Genomic DNA, 15,613 nt, shown 5'->3' on the forward strand with positions numbered 1-15,613 from the left:
CCTACGAGCCCAAAGCAGCTCAGCCCAGGGAAGAAAACCAGCCCAGACCACCCAGCGATGCCACGGAGCGGAGCGGGAGGTGGGCAGGTGGCCCTTATTATCCCCGCCCCCTCCCTGCAGCCCAAACAGGGTGGCTCTTGATGGGGAAATGTCTTCTGTTTTTGTTCCCCGCACAGAAGGCAAGAAACACATCTTCAATGGGACAGGCAAACTTTGGAAGCCGGGCTCAGGACAGATCAGAATACCTGTTGCCCCCCACCCCCTATTCGCTCCCAGGCAGGACACCCAGCTCCTGAGCGGGCACAGTGCTGGAGGGGAGCTGAGGAACAGCGTTGCAGCTCCCAGGTGGGTGGCCCTAGGAGCGAGGACACCTGCTGGGAGCCAGCGGGGAGCAGAGTACGTGTTTTCCAGCCATTGTTCTCAGGCTGGGGAGGCTGTAAAAACAGTCCCATGGGACCATGTGGGCAGCCTCAGGGAGGCACCTGCGGAATGGCCATAAACTTCACCTTCTCCAGCCACCTGCCTCCTCCTCAGCCTCCTAGACAATAAAAGCGCCTTCCTCCTGCCCCGGGGCACGCCAAAGAGGGCCTCTCCCTCCTGCGGGGACACCACAGGGCCATTGGGCAGCCCGCTGTGGGAAGGGGAAGACCCTCCAGGCAAATGAAGGTGATTGCATGGAAAGACTCCGTGGTGGGCACATCAGTGGGCCCCGGACACTCCCACGCCCTCATCCCCCGAGCCTGTGACCTTGTTAGGTTACACGGCAAAGGGGCATTAAGATTGGTGATGCCAACAGGCTGCTAATCAGGTGACTAAGATAAGATGACGATACTCTAGGATTACCTGCGAGGGGCCTAGAAGGGGGTGAGGGGGGCAGAAGAGAGTGCAGAGAGAGGCCACACTTCTGCGGGCTTTGCCCACAGAGGCAGGGGTGGCGAGCCACACAACGCAGGCGCCCCTGGTTGCTGGAAAAGGCAAGGAAACGGATTCTCCCTGGAAGGCTCCAGAAGGGAACGCAGCTCTGCCCACACAGCGGGATCTTCAGCCCAGCGAGGCTGGAGTCACACTTCTGGCCTGCGGAACTGGAAAATAACACATCGTGTTGTGAAGGCACCAAGCTCCTGGTGCTTGTGACAGCAGCAGCCCAAGGTGCATCACACCCGACCCCCCTGCTCGCCCCGGGGCGGGGGAGGGCAGCAGCCTCTGTTTGGCAGAAGAGGCTACCAGGAGGTTGGTGCGGTTTCACATCGCAGAGGAAGGCCTGGCGACGAACTCAAACCTGAGGTCTTCCTGCCGCCCCGAGGCCAAAGCGGGGTGCCCCGGGCGTGGCCACAGCTCCTGAAGTGGCTTCCATCTGCCCTGCGTCCTGGGGGGTCCTGCTCTGCTGAAACCCCCTTCCCCCCAGCGTGACTTGCTTCTAAGTACAGAGTCCAGCAGAGACGACAGGTGTCCCTCCCGTCAGGTTACACCTAGAATAGGGCTCGGCCCTGCCAGGAGGTCCTTGTAGACACAGGCCCACTTGCATCAGGCCCCGCCCCGCCCCCGTGGCCAGCTGAGCTTCCCGAAGGTGCGCTCCCAAACCGGAGCCCAGAGACCCGCCTTCAAGGTTGGCCCACCCACCACTTCCTTCCTTCCTCCGGGTGTCAGTCACCTCACCTAGAAAAGGGCATGAGACTAGCCGGAATTTTCTCTCCCTGGGTTGTTGGGGGGGTTGGAGGAGACCCAGGCAAGAAGCACCCTGAGGGGCAGAGTCCTTCAAATACCACCCACGTCATGTAAGGGTCACGGCCGAGCTGGTCACGTAGGCATGCGCTTGACCTCGGGCGGGGCGGTGGTCAGTGGTCCTAGCTGGGAGGCGCAGGTGGAGGTGGAGGGGTAGTACGGAATCTATCTGGAATAAAAGTAAATCACGCTGTGAAGTTCATGCATTTATTTATCAAATGCGAGTGTCAGCATCAAGTGTTATCAGGCGGGTCCCTGGGCTTGCCTTGGGACATGCTCCCTCCCCTCCAGGGGCTTACATTCTACTAAAGGAAGACCTATAAGTAAACGTTTTCCCTGAGGGGGAATGGGAGCGCTCACGGGCACCCCAGGCACAGGAAAGGCCACAAGCAGGGGTGCCCTGGCCTCCTGGGGCTCTCTGGTGGGCTTCATCTGTGTGTGTGGGTGACAGACAGCTGCCCTCCTGACCCCGAGTTTGAGAAAACCATAGGAAAGGCGGGGGGGGGGGGCAGTCAGAGCAGAAAGGGCCCTGCCCCAACGGCCAGAGGGCGCGTGTTAGGGCCCATCACCGCCTCTGATTCGCCCTGTGATCCCGGACATGGAGGCCACAACCCTGGCCGGTCTCAGCCTCTCATCCAGACATGGAAGCATGTGGGCGACGCGGCCCTTCCAGCCCCGACAGTGGGGATTCTAGAAAAGGTGGCAAGCCCCTGAACTTGGTGGTTTAGCTGGACTGCATTTCCCAGGAAGGTGGGGGGGTGGGGGTGGGGGTCAGACCCCGGGCCATCCCCACTCCCAGCTCTGTGCCTTTGCCCACAGGGGTCTACTTTCCAGAGACCCGTCCCAAGGTGTTCACGGCTCCTCTCAAGAAGTGGGGCCCTGGTGATGGATGTTTATACCGCAGGGGACACGGCGCTGCTGAACAGCAGTGTCTGATTGCCACCTCAGGGCTCAGCTGAGGGGTACAGTTGGGCTGGATCACAGGCTCAATTATGTATGTCAACCACGAGGGACTGTCACTGTCAGGATGCCAGTCCCCCTTGCCACCTGACAGATGTGTTTTATCACACACCACCCGTTTGCTGCACTAATATTATTCTGGTTCAGGAAATAACATAGACAGAAAATGGGAAAAGAGATAAACATCCTATGCCCAAAACATACAAATTAAGAGGGAAATGGAAAAATGTTTCTAATGATACAAATTCTATTAACTCCGGAATCGGCTTTTCGTTTTTCCCATCTATAATCTTAGATAAGTAATAGGAGTGAAAATTATGAAAAGTTATTCGTGTAGTTTTATCATTATTCATATGGACTGAACAGGTATTTGTGGGCTAGCTTGGAAAGCCACCTTGGTTTTAATAACACAGTTGCTATAAGAAAACAGATTTTGATTCCCAGGTCACACAACTATCAAACACCTTTGGAATGTAACCGGCTGGTTAGGTGTGGACGGGCCAGATCCCATAAAGCTTTCTTGAATATTTCAGACATGAGCATTCAGTGGCAGTCACTGGTAATGCCATCGGGTGAAATAAGGACAGAATACCTTTGTCTCCCCCAGACAGCCATTCTATTAAAGCAGCTCCCAATCTATAGAACCCTACACCTGAAAGGGGTGAAATAATTCTTAAGTCAACGTAAGGGGCAAGATCTAATTTAAAACCTTCCAGGGCAAAAGGATACTGCTAATTTCATGGGAAAATGAGACTATCAAAAATGTAAACCTGAATCCTTCTAAAGGGGCCAGGGGTAATTGATTCAGCGATTCAGGGGTGCCTGGGTGACTCAGTCAGTTAACCACCTGACTTCAGCTCAGGGCATGATCTCTCAGTTTGTGAGTTCAAGCCCCGTGTTGGGCTCTGTGCTGACAGCTCAGAGCCTGGAGCCTGCTTGGGACTATGTGTCTCCCTCTCTCTCTGCCCCTCCCCTGCTCACGCTCTGTCTCTCTCACTCTCAAAAATAAATAAACATAAAAAATATTTTTAAAAAAAGATTCAGAGATTCATAAAAGAGAACTTGGATTAAGTTCCCATTGCCGAGTGGTGAAAGGGTCCTGAGAGATTCACCCCGTCAGCCTTCAGAAGGCCAGCGGGTGCACCCCAATCAGTCCCCTCAAGCCAGGAGCAGCCTTATCTGTTGATCTCAGGGTGCCAAGCCATGATGGAAAGCGGGGCCCTCGTTCAAGGATCCTCGAGCATAGGAAACACCTGAATGGGTATTTAAAACACAGATGCTCCACCCTAGACACACTGAACTAAGTCATTCTTAATCCTGGAGGTGGGGCACGGTAGAAACACCTGGAGTGGTTTTTACACCCTGATGTTAGGGTCCCGCCCCTAGAGATTACTATTCAATTGTCCTGAGATGGAGCTCGTGTTTGCCTTTAAAAGGTGTTCCTAACATGCAGCCAAGATCAAACCTCACTGATTTTTTAATCCAACTCCCCACCCAATGTAAGCGTTTCCCCAGAGAGCTTGATGGAGGTATCCAGACTCGTTCCCAGACTTCCTCCCTCCCTGTCACTGCTGAGAGCCTAGCGAGCCCTATGTAAATGTTGGCTGACGTTATTATTGGTGTTGGTGATATCATTATTACTATGCCCATTTGTATTTGGTCATGGGGGCAAGTTCAGCTCACTTGTCCCCATAACCCGGGTGCAGGACCCTCTGATTTGGGCAGCTCATGCGAGCGACACTAAGCCAATCAGAGTAGTGCTTCATTCCCCTCCCTGCCCCCCACTGATTGGTTCCGCAGTGAGCATGTGACCCAGTCAGAGCCAAAAGTGATCTTACTTGAAATTGTTGGCCCAGAGACTCATCCACTTTCTCCTTATACCTGAGAGGGTGTCAGCTTTACACAGACAGAATCACCAAGGTGAGAGAGAAGCTGCTTGCAAATAAGGCAGCACAGAAAACAAGTAAAGCCAAAAGATGGAGAGAGACCTTATCTGGAGGACGTCATTCATTCACCTGGATCTGGATCCTGCCGTACTTGAAGCTGTTACTGTCCTGGACTTCACATTCTCTTTCCTGCTTAAGTCAATTGGTGTTTTGTTTTGCTTTTTGACTTGCAAATGACAAAGACACCCTATTATGATACCTGATACCCAAGCTCACCATGGACAGTACCCGTGCTGGGCTCCTGCCCCTGAGCCCCCTACCGGCGATGAGGGAATTGCCACCTGATCACCAGTTTCCAGGGTGCCAGCAACCTGCCTGGCTATGCTTATTCTCCATTGCTGAGAACTGCTCACAGGTCAGGACACCTCTAGTCATCTTGGATTATGATGACTGACGGTCCCAGTTTCCCCAGGACTGAGGGGGGCTCCCGAGATACAGGACTTTCAGAGCTGAAACTAAGCATGTCTCAGCAGACCAGTGCAGGTTGGTCATCCTATTTTGGATTGTGTGTTAACTGGAAACTTCTGGAACTTCCGGACCCTGGGCTCTGACAGCAGCCAACACAGCTGGGGCTGCCTCCGATTCCTCTGGAGGCACAGAGAGGGCAACAGGACCATCCTTCCTGCCTGCTGTGGCCAGCTGCACCCACCAAAGCCTGGGGCAGCTTCCTCCAGGAAGGAAGGCAGAGGACGGATGGTGAGCGAACGCATCCTCCCAACTTCCTCACAAGGTAGCCTGTTTTTTGGTTGGAAGCTTTAAGGTGTGAAAAATAACGAGGTCTCGTGTATCGGGATTTTAGCACAGAACCTGGTGAGCCCTGATTAAAGATGGTAGATGATGCCCTGCTCAAAACAATGGTTGATCATCTGTTTTACCAATAAGCACTAATTTTATAGTGCTTCCTGTACGCTGGGACTTTTTTCTTTTCATTTTTATGTATTTATTTAGAGAGAGAGAGTGAGCGAGTGTAAGCAGGAGAGGGGCAGAGAGGGAAGGAGACAGAGCATCCTAAGCAGTCTCCATGCTCAGCGCAGAGCCAAACATGAGGCTTCATCCCATACTCATGAGATCATGACCGGAGCCGAAATCAAGATTCGGATGCTTCACCGACTGGGCCACCCAGGCGCCCCTACTCTAGGCCTTATTGTAAGTATTTCAATGATACTAACTTATTTTGCCATGGTAACCTCGAGAGATAGGTAACATTATCCCACTTTTCAGGAGAGAAACCCCCCAAATCTGCCTCATGAGATTGAATTATTAGCCATTGTTCTGGAATCAGCCTCCCCCTCAGGACTATTGTCTATTGATTCAACAAACATTTAATTGAGCACCTGCTAGGTGCCAGGCACTGTTTTAGGCACTGGGGATATTGCCCTGGGCCAGATAGTCTCCGCTGCCCTGGGGTTTACATTTTAGCGGAAAGAAGGAAATCAGTAGCAGAAGCCAGCTATGCCGGCTTTTTCAAGAGGGAACTTACTGGAAGGAGCTCCCAGGGCATCGCTGAATGGATGGGTCTGCTCAAATTCAGATGCAGAGGGGGAGCATCCGATTGGCGAGGCCTGGGTCATGTGCCCACCACAGTGGCTGAGGGAGAGCAGAGCCCCCAATCACCTTCCTCTCTGCACACAGAGAGAAGATGAGGGACCCCCCCCTCAAAGGACATCAGACAGGTGGGAATCAAAGGCCGCCAGGAAGCGAGGAGCATCTGCAGCCCCAGCCCTCAAGTACTTAAAGTCACAACATTCCATCTGCACCTGGTCTCTCCTCTGAGCAGAAACTCCCATTCCCCACCCCCACCTGGGACTCAGTTTCCACCAACCTAATCCTAGAACTGCAGGACTTCAGAGCTGAGAGCTGAAGTAACCCAGCCATACAGCTGACCAAGGCCCTGCCACGTGCGGGAGACGCGGGCTTATAGCTCAGGGTCCAACCTGGGAACCAGCACCAGTAGAAGGCATCTATTCAGGAATTTATTGCAAGGAGTTTAAGGGGCTGTTGAGGCGAACTCTGTCAGGGGGGTGGGCGGGCCATTGGGAAGGGCAGGTTAACAGTCTCAGGCAGCAGGGGTGGGGGGTGAGGAGACAGCTTGGGCTTATCTTTCCTTGGGCTTATCTTTCATCAGGGAAACCTTAGCTCTGCTTTTAAGGCCTTTCAGCTGATCAGATCAGCCCTGCCCAGATTAGTTAGGATACCCCACTCACTACATTCAAGACTTCAACAGGCACATGGGGCACCTGGGTGGCTCAGTCGGTTAAGCGTCTGACTTCAGCTCGGGTCCTGATTTCATGGGTCGGGGGTTTGAGCCCCGTGTTGAGCTCTGTGCTGACAGCTCAGAGCCTGGAGCCTGCTTCAGATTCTGTGTCTCCCTCTCTCTCTGCCCCTCCCCCGCTCATGCTCTGTTTCTCTCTGTCTCAATAATACATTAAAAAATTTTTTTAAAAAGACTTCAACAGGCACCATCAGCAGGGGAATGAGTAAAACTTGCTTCCAAGTTTCAGAAAATCTCCATGTATGTTGCCAGCATAAGGTCAGATGACATTTTTAAAGGGGAAATGCTGTTGGCAAGTGGCCCACATATTTTTACATCTTCTGCATGTGGCTGCTGGGGTGCTGTGCCCTCTGTCTCCTTTCTCTTTCTCAGACTCTCATGCCTGCAACCCCCAGGCAGCTGTGCAGAGGAAGGGGAGAGGCGGGGAGGAAACACACTAGTTCCCTATTCCCTTATCTTGGAACATTTTCTTTCTTTTATAATTTTTTTTTTAAGAGAGAAAGAGTGCAAGCAGGGGAACAGCAGAGAGAGAAAGAGAGAGAGAGAATCCCAAGCAGGCTCCATGGTGAGCACAGAGCCTGACATAGGGCTCGATACCACGACCATGAGATCATGACCTGAGCAGAAATCAAGACTCGGAAGCTCAACTGACTGAGCCACCCTGGCGCCCCCTGTTGGAGCATTTTCTAAAAGAATGTCTAAGGGGCGCCTGGGGGGCTCAGTTAGTTAAGCGTCTGAGTTCCGCTCAGGTCATGATCTCGCAGTCCTTAAGTTCAAGCCCCATGCCGGGCTCTGTGCTGACAGCTCAGAGCCTGGAGCCTGCTTCGGATTCTGTGTTTCCTCTTTCTCTGCTCCTCCCCCACTCATACTGTCTCTGTCTCTCAAAAAATGAATAAATGTTTAAAAAAATTGTTCTTAAAGAATGTCTAAAAGGGCTGGAACCAGAGTGCCTGGGTAGCTCAGTCAGTTGAGCATCCAACTTCAGCTCAGGTCATGATCTCATGGTTTGTGGGTTTGAGTTCTGCGTCGGGCTCTGTGCTGACAGCTCAGAGCCTGGAGCCTGCTTCTGATTCTATGTGTGTGTGTCTCTCTCTCTGCCCCTCCCCCACTTGTGCTCTGTCTCACCGTCTCTCTCTCAAAAATAAATATTAATAATAATAATAAAAATAAAAGGGCTGGGCCCACTTCTGTATGCCTGACAGAAATGAGGGCTTCTATGCACCAATAGCCAGGTGCAAAAACGTTCACAGCTACTTTATTCATAACAGTCCCAAGCCAGAAAGGAACCAAATTAAAACACAAATTATGGGATATTCATCCAGTGGAATATTATACAACAGTGAAGAAGAATGGAGGAGGACAGGTCACAAAAACCCAGATAGAATGATGAAAGAAAGAAGTTGGTCACAAAGGGATACATACTGTTTGATTCTTTGCATTTGAAGTTCAAAAATAGGCAACAGTAGTTGAAGGTGATAAAGGTTAGAACTGGGGTGGCTTTGGGGAGACTTGAACCAGGAGAGGGTTTGGGGCAGCCTTCCTGGGTTCTGGGAATGCTTAGATTTTGATCTGGGTGGTAACTGCATAGGTACATACATAGGTAGAAACCCATGGAGCTGTCCACTTAAGAGTTTTGCACGTCACTAAATGTAAATTACACCTTGATTAAAGAAAAAGAAAGGAGAAAGACAGACAGACAGACAAGTAAAAGGCTGGAGCCAGAGGAGAGTTCCAGCACAGGGGGACCCGCCACCCATCAGTGGGGGATTTCCATGAGATTGGGTAGCGGTTCCCACCTCCTCCAGCAGCCCACAAGGCATTAACTCAGACCTCAGCACGTCTGGCCACGACTTCCTCCTTCTGATCAGCCCGGTCCCCAGAAGCAAGATGACACAGGGCCAGCTGCTTCTGGCCCAGGCTGCTGGTGCTCCTCCACTCCCCTCCCCTTCCCGCCTCTACCCCTTTCCTGTGAGCCAAGCCCTCTGAGTGGGCCTCATTTCTCCACCCTTCGCTCTCCTGCCCCAACAGTGTTCCTTAAGGATGAGCAGGAGAGAAAATCCCAGCCTGGCACCTCCCTCCTGGCCTCTTGGGCTCACGGGGTCAGTCCCACAGCTGCTTCTCCGGTGCCAGCAGAGACACTGGAGAGTCAAGTTCAACTGGCAGGACTATGTCCTTGACCCTCTGACCACAGGTCTGCGAGTGACCCCAGCCTCAAGAGCAGCGACGCTATTACCCCACCCCTCCCTGACCCAGGACAGTTTCATTCGCCCTGGGGGGGTTTCTTCAATAATAAGATCCTCCTTTTACAGCCCTTACGGGCCATGCGTTACTTGCTGCACTTGACATCGATGCACAAGGCATCGACTTGGTCAGGACTATAACCCCACTGTACAGATGGGGAAGCAGAGGGTCCACAAGACTGACTTATCCAAGGAGCTGCAGGGTGACTACAGAGCCAGGATTTGAACCCAGTAACCAGCTGTAGAGCCACGTGCCCAAGCACTGAGCTAGACTACTTCGTATAGGACAACTCTAAAGTTAAGTGCCAGCATTTTGAATGGTGCCTGGCGTTAGCTAAGAGGCAATGTAGGTGAAAGAAAGGGTTAAGTTGCTAGCAGGAAAATATCTCAATCTCAGTTCATACAATTTTTTTTTAAACACTTGAATTACATTGAACTAAAGACAAAACGAAACAAAAACCCTTCACTCCCTCTGGGTCAAACAGACGGCCAGTTAGCTGGGTGGTGCTGTCCCAACCTGGCTCAGATGCTACGCAAGGTGGATGTCACCAGCTTGCAAGACAGGCTGCTGACTTACAAATTGACAGTGGCCAGCATCTACTTTTTCCTCTAACTGGATTTGCCAACTTTCTGACTCAACCTCTTGTTTTTTCCTTCCGTTTTTATCTCTGTTCTCCAGGGAGTCGATCTGTCCTGACTGGACTCTCATGCTGCGGTTAGAGTGGGGTGTGCGGTGGTGGAGGTCAATAGATTTCCCTGGGCCCGTGATCAGCAACCTGTCAGTCACAGCCACTCTGCCAATCAGCCGGGGGATAGGCGGGCCTTAGGAAAATCTAGACCAATGGCCTTTCAGTTTCTCCCAGGTAGGGATTCCCACTGGCCTCTGCCAGGAGTGCATGAGGCTGAAAGGTTGGAGGTGAAGTCAGGCCATACCTCTGGGAAAACTGGGTGACTGGGGGGTGTACTCTGAGTTCCCGTCTCATTTAGGCCCCCTCATTAGCTGCTGCCTTTGGACAAAGACTTCATCTCAGCCTCATTTCCAGTTTGAGGTTGAAATGAGGTAACAACGCCTGTGAAGAGCTTAGCCCGACACCTGGCATGTAGAAAGATGCAGGGTTTTTTATTCCCGGTTTTTGTTACTGCTTCAAGAGCCTCTCCATCACCCCAAATTCAGGCAGCTGTTATCCTTTGCCTCCAGGAAGGGATGACGCAGTGAAAAAAGAGAACCAAACAATCCTGGCTTTTGGATTTTGAAAGCCTGGGAAATCCAAAGAAACAGAAAGGACTGTTGTGTAGAGAAAATAGATTGGGGGGGGGGGGCGAGGAGGGGGCAAAGTGGGGAGAAGGTCACAGATGCTGGACTAGCAAGGATTCCTGCCTCTTAGAGCAAAATGAAGGTTCCCAGATCAGGAGAGGAGGGAGAGTCTGAAAGGAAGCAAGGAACACTGAGAACGAGCGTCCTGGGCTATGTCCCACTGTGTCCCTTTCCCGTGTGGGGCCAGGGAGGGCGGCAAGACCCTGGACTGAATGGCCATTGATAGATCTAGGCAAACGAGTCTGAGACAGCTCCCCAATGTTCTCCTCACCCCAGCAAGGAGCAGGAGAAAAATGGGCCCCGGGGACCCAAAAGTGACACAGAAATAGGAAAAAGTGGTGGTCGCCGATTCAAGTGTCTGTGTGAGCCAGGCCGATTTGGCAAATGAGCGAATCTAGGCCCGGTGTTCACAGGAGGGGGAGGGGGGGAGTGTGGCTGACCCCCTGGGGGCGTGGCTGGTGGACAGGGGCAGCCACCACACACTGGGGTCTGGAGCATCATCCCCCCGCCCGGGTGTGTGTCCAGAGTGATCTGCTCCAGGCGTCCAGATTCTTTTGCTGTTGTTGTTGTTTACAAGACATAAAAATCTTTACTATTTTTAATAAATCTTTTTTTTCTTTCAAATATCTTATGTGAAAATTCCCATTCCAAATATTGGCAACTCATGTTTTAAAATACTATATGGGTCAGGGGGCACCTAGGCGGCTCAGTCGGTCATGATCTCGCGGTTCATGAGTTCAAGCCCCGCACTGGGCTCTGTGCTGACAGCTCGGAGTCTGGAGCCTGCTTCGGACTCTGTGTCTCCCTCTCTCTCTGCCCCTCCCCTGACCCTCTCTCCCTCTCTCTCTCTCTCGCTCTCAAAAATAAGTATTAAAAATTTTTTTAAATACCGTATGGGTCAAATAACATGTATCTGTGGACTCCATGTGAATCCGAGGACACCAGGTAGTGACTCATTGGTCCCGCCAGCTTCCCTCAGGCTCAGCAGCCAGTCTGGGAACAGGGATGGGGGGCATCTGCTCCAGATGTGCCCCTGGGGGCTTTGGCAGGAGGCTGCAGAATTCAGGTGCAACCGCAGCAGAGGGGGGAGGGTAACATTCCTGCCACCGGGCAGAATAGGAGCTCCTGAGATAAATCAGGCTGAGTCATGGGAAACAGTTCCATTTCCTGCCAGCTCGAGTTAGTGATCCCTCTCCCCTCCTCTACTGATCTCGGGGATTTAACTATTTTTATGCTGCACGTGCTTTTTTAATGTTTATTTATTTTTGTGAGAGAGACAGAGCATGAGCAGGGGAGGAACAGAGAGAGGGAGACACAGAATCCGAGGCAGGCTCCAGGCTCTGAGCTGTCAGCACAGAGCCCGACGCGGGGCTTGAACTCACCAACTGCGAGATCATGACCAGAGCTGAAGTTGGACACTTAACCAACTGAGCCACCCAGGTGCCCCGTTTTGGGGAATTCTTATTTCCATTTTGTCCCTACGTATTTATTCTATTTAGGTTGAAATGTTTGTTTTGAAATAATAACAGATTCACAGGAAATTGCAAAAAAAAAAAAAAAATTACAGGGAGGTCTTGTGTGTCCTTCACCCAGTCTGTCCCCATGGTAATCTCCTGTGTAAGTTTCATACACTAGCACAGCCAGGAAACTGACACTGGAACAGCTCACAGAACTTATTCAGCTTTCCCTCAGTCATGGAAGTGTGCATAGACTTTTTCATCTGCAGCCTGCAGAAGCCCTGGGAGGGGAGGCGGGACACAGACTCAGTCAATCAGTCAACATATTTTTATTGAGCACTTACTATGTCCTATGTACTATTCTAGATATTAGGGATACAGCAGAAAACATGCCTTTCCTCATTTATCATCCCCAATACACATATGGGAAAACTGAGGCTCAAAGAAGTTAGATAACTTAAGGTCACATAGATAGGAAGTGAGAATTGACCCCCAACTCTTCTGACTTCTAGACCACTATTTTTCTGGGTAGATTTTGCCATCTGTCTTCACCAGCATCAACTTTAGAGCAAAAAGCACATGTGGGGGGCGGGGGGGGTCTATATGCAATGTTTTAAGCAGTGGTTCCTCATTGGGGGTGATCCTCCCCTCCCTCTAGGACATTCGACAATGTTTGGAGTCATTTTTGGTTGTCAAAACTTGATAGGGAGGTTGCTACTGGCATCCAGTAGGTGGAGATCAGGGAAGCTGCTAACCATCCTACGGTGCACAGGGCAGCCCCCCCCCCCCCAATAAAGATTTATCCCGCCCAGATGTCAGTAGTGCCAAGGTTGCAAGACTCTGGTCCTAAGAATCATGGACAAAGACAGCAAGTACCTAGACAGCACAGTACAATCTTGAACTTCCACCCCTGTAGACACAATTATGTGCATGACAGGTATGGTGAAGGCAGCTACATTGTTGGTTGGGGGCTGATAGAGGGTCACTATGAAGTAGGTACAAAGCACCGTCACCCCTACTAGATCAATACTAGGAGGCTTTTCTGCAGGGGGTGAGGGACAGGGACGGCTTGGGTGGTAGAAGATGGAGACTGGAGGGCTTCCTGGAAGAGGATACAGAATATACAGGGAGATTGCACCTCTGCTCCAGGCTCTCTTCCCCCATTTCTCTTGAAGAACCATATTAACCTCCTTCTCTGGTGCAGAAATGTGCACGAGAGCAGAGCTGGACGCGCAAAGCCATTTTAGGAACAGCAGGGAAGCAGGCGGGACACTCAGTCCACACCGTGGAGTGTGCCAGAAACATAGCTTCAGTTTTTCACAACTAGGCTTAATTTCTAGTTCAAGTGTCCGTTCTTCTTGGTGGGGGAGGCTTAATCACAATCAGTCAGAGTCTCCCTACTGCTTGTTCTGGGCTGTGTCTCTATTTCTCTTCCGGGGGAAGGGAGCTCACAAAGTTCCGAGGCCCGGGCCAGGGCCAGCAGCAAGCTGGTCTTCTCTGGAACCTGCTGAGATGACCTCACTTCCATCTTCTGGGTGGCAGACGTGCCCTCCAAGCCTCCTGGAAGCCCTCTCTTCACCCAGTGTCTCCATCTCTCTTCTCTCGGCCTCTTCATAGGCACGCGGGAGACATTGGCAGGGCTGTCTCAGTCCCTCTGCCAGCCACTCCATGTGACCATCCCCTCCCGTGCCGTACTGGGTGAGAGACAGACATTCCCCAGGCTCCCCCCGCCCAACCCACACGCACTGTCAGAGCGGGCACAGGGCCACTGCTCTGGCCACCACTCACCTCTGTGGAGACCTACATCATAACTGTTTCCACCCTCCCCTGCCCCTCTGCGTGGGCCCCCAGCCCAGAGACGCCTGACCTTCTCTGCTTCTGGGCAAATGGCTGTTGGATCTTGCTTAGTCTCCAAACCTTTTGTTAATGCCATGAACTTTATGTATGCCCAGGGCTCCCACTTTTGAAACGCAAAGCTCAGCTTCTTATAACCCCGAAGTCTTGATTCTTGATACTCAAAAAAAAATGTTATCTCCGCTTTTCTGCTGAATCTGCCTTACCCCGAAGTAAGAAGAGCCACTGGCTGAAACAGCAAAAGACAAAAACAAAAAATGTTTTCATCAATATCACTCCAACAGTATGTGTGGGTGGGATGGATGACACTGTCATGCTTCAGGTCCTTCTCAGCCAGGGGAAACTGAGTCTCAGCTCACAGACTCATCTCCTGTCCCCCAAACCTGGATCACAAGTCCCTAGGAGTATCGTAAGCCACACTAGCACAAGAGCCAGGGTGGAGAAGCGTGTGGACACACAGACCGCTGGCAGCCAGGGGTCACAGCCAGACACCACCACCCACCCGCTGAGCGAGCTTGAAAAAGTCACTTTAACCTCTCTGTGTCTCTGTTTCCTCGTCTGTAAAAGCGGGAGAATACAGTACCTTCTTCCTGTGGTTACAAGGATGATTAATGAGACGGCACTTGTCAAGTGTGTAGGACAGCGCCCAGCACGCAGTCAGCACTGTGTAAATGTCCGCTGCTGTGGTCGTCATTGACTTATCCGAGAAGTGAATGGGTTTCCTGGAATCCAAGCCTCCACGGGCCCTGGGGGCCTGCTGTTGGTGGTGTCGGGAGGTCGGTTATCCATGCAGACAGCGAACCGAACCGGGAGAGGATCGGGGCATCTGGGCCTGGCCTCGGGCACCGTGTTCAGCTGTGTGCCAGAGCTTCAAAGGGGATTCTCTTGGGAAACGGAAACTCCTCAGACCAGCTTACGGCAAAAAGGAAACCCACTGGAAAACAAGAACGCTGCTCCCGCACTGAGAGCTGGAAGGGCTGCGGACAGCAACCCAGAAGCTTCTCTCTCCTGCTCTCTCTGCAGCCGGCTTCCTGGTTTGCACCAGCCCACTGGGTGGCCTCCCAGCACCTGCGGGTGCCTGCCGGGTGCCTTGGCCACTTCTTCCTCTTGCCAGAGCCTTGATTTGGTTCGGGGTGTCTGCACCAACCCTGTGACCCCAGGTGAATCCTGAGAGTCTACACCGGCCGTGAGGGCCCTCGTCGGTGATGGGTTTCAGAAGGAGTCTGTGGCCCAGTCCCCGCCAGGGAGTTATCAAGGAAGTCCCCGGGGAGCTTCTGGGAAAGGTTTCATCCCTGGTAGAAAAGGGACCAGAGGAGAGTGACGGGGCCTGGAACCTGAGGAGCGACGAGTAAGGCTGAGCAGTTACCAAGTCCTCGTGTCCTGGGCGAGAAGTCTGGACTCCGTGCCACGGCCCTGGGGGCACCATGGCTCAGGTCTGTGTGTCACGCTGCTAACCATGTGACACAGAACACCTTCCAGGGGGATGGCCTGGGGGCAGGGATGTGGGTTAGGAAGCAGCTGGGCGAACCTCACTGAAGAGGAGACGGAGAAGTTTCTAGGCATTGGGGCACCAAAGAATATGGGTGATTAAGGAGAGAGAATCGGGGCCATCAGTGCTCAGGGGTCTCAAGAACGTACTCCATTCTGGGCTGTGTGATTCGCCCACAGTTATGCAGGTAACTCGGGTAGTGACGTAGTGTTGGATATGAACATTTTTCCAGAGATTTCATTGAAGCCAATCATCCAACTACCCAATTGCTCTTGGCACTACATGAACACAGTTTCCCCACCACGCAGACCTGGTTCAAGGAGAGGCTGGGCCGGTGTCACAGGCGATGCCTGCACGC

This window comes from Hyaena hyaena, unplaced genomic scaffold (genome assembly GCF_003009895.1).
Source record: "Hyaena hyaena isolate Hyena2069 unplaced genomic scaffold, ASM300989v1 scaffold_35, whole genome shotgun sequence".
NCBI lineage: Eukaryota > Metazoa > Chordata > Mammalia > Carnivora > Hyaenidae > Hyaena > Hyaena hyaena.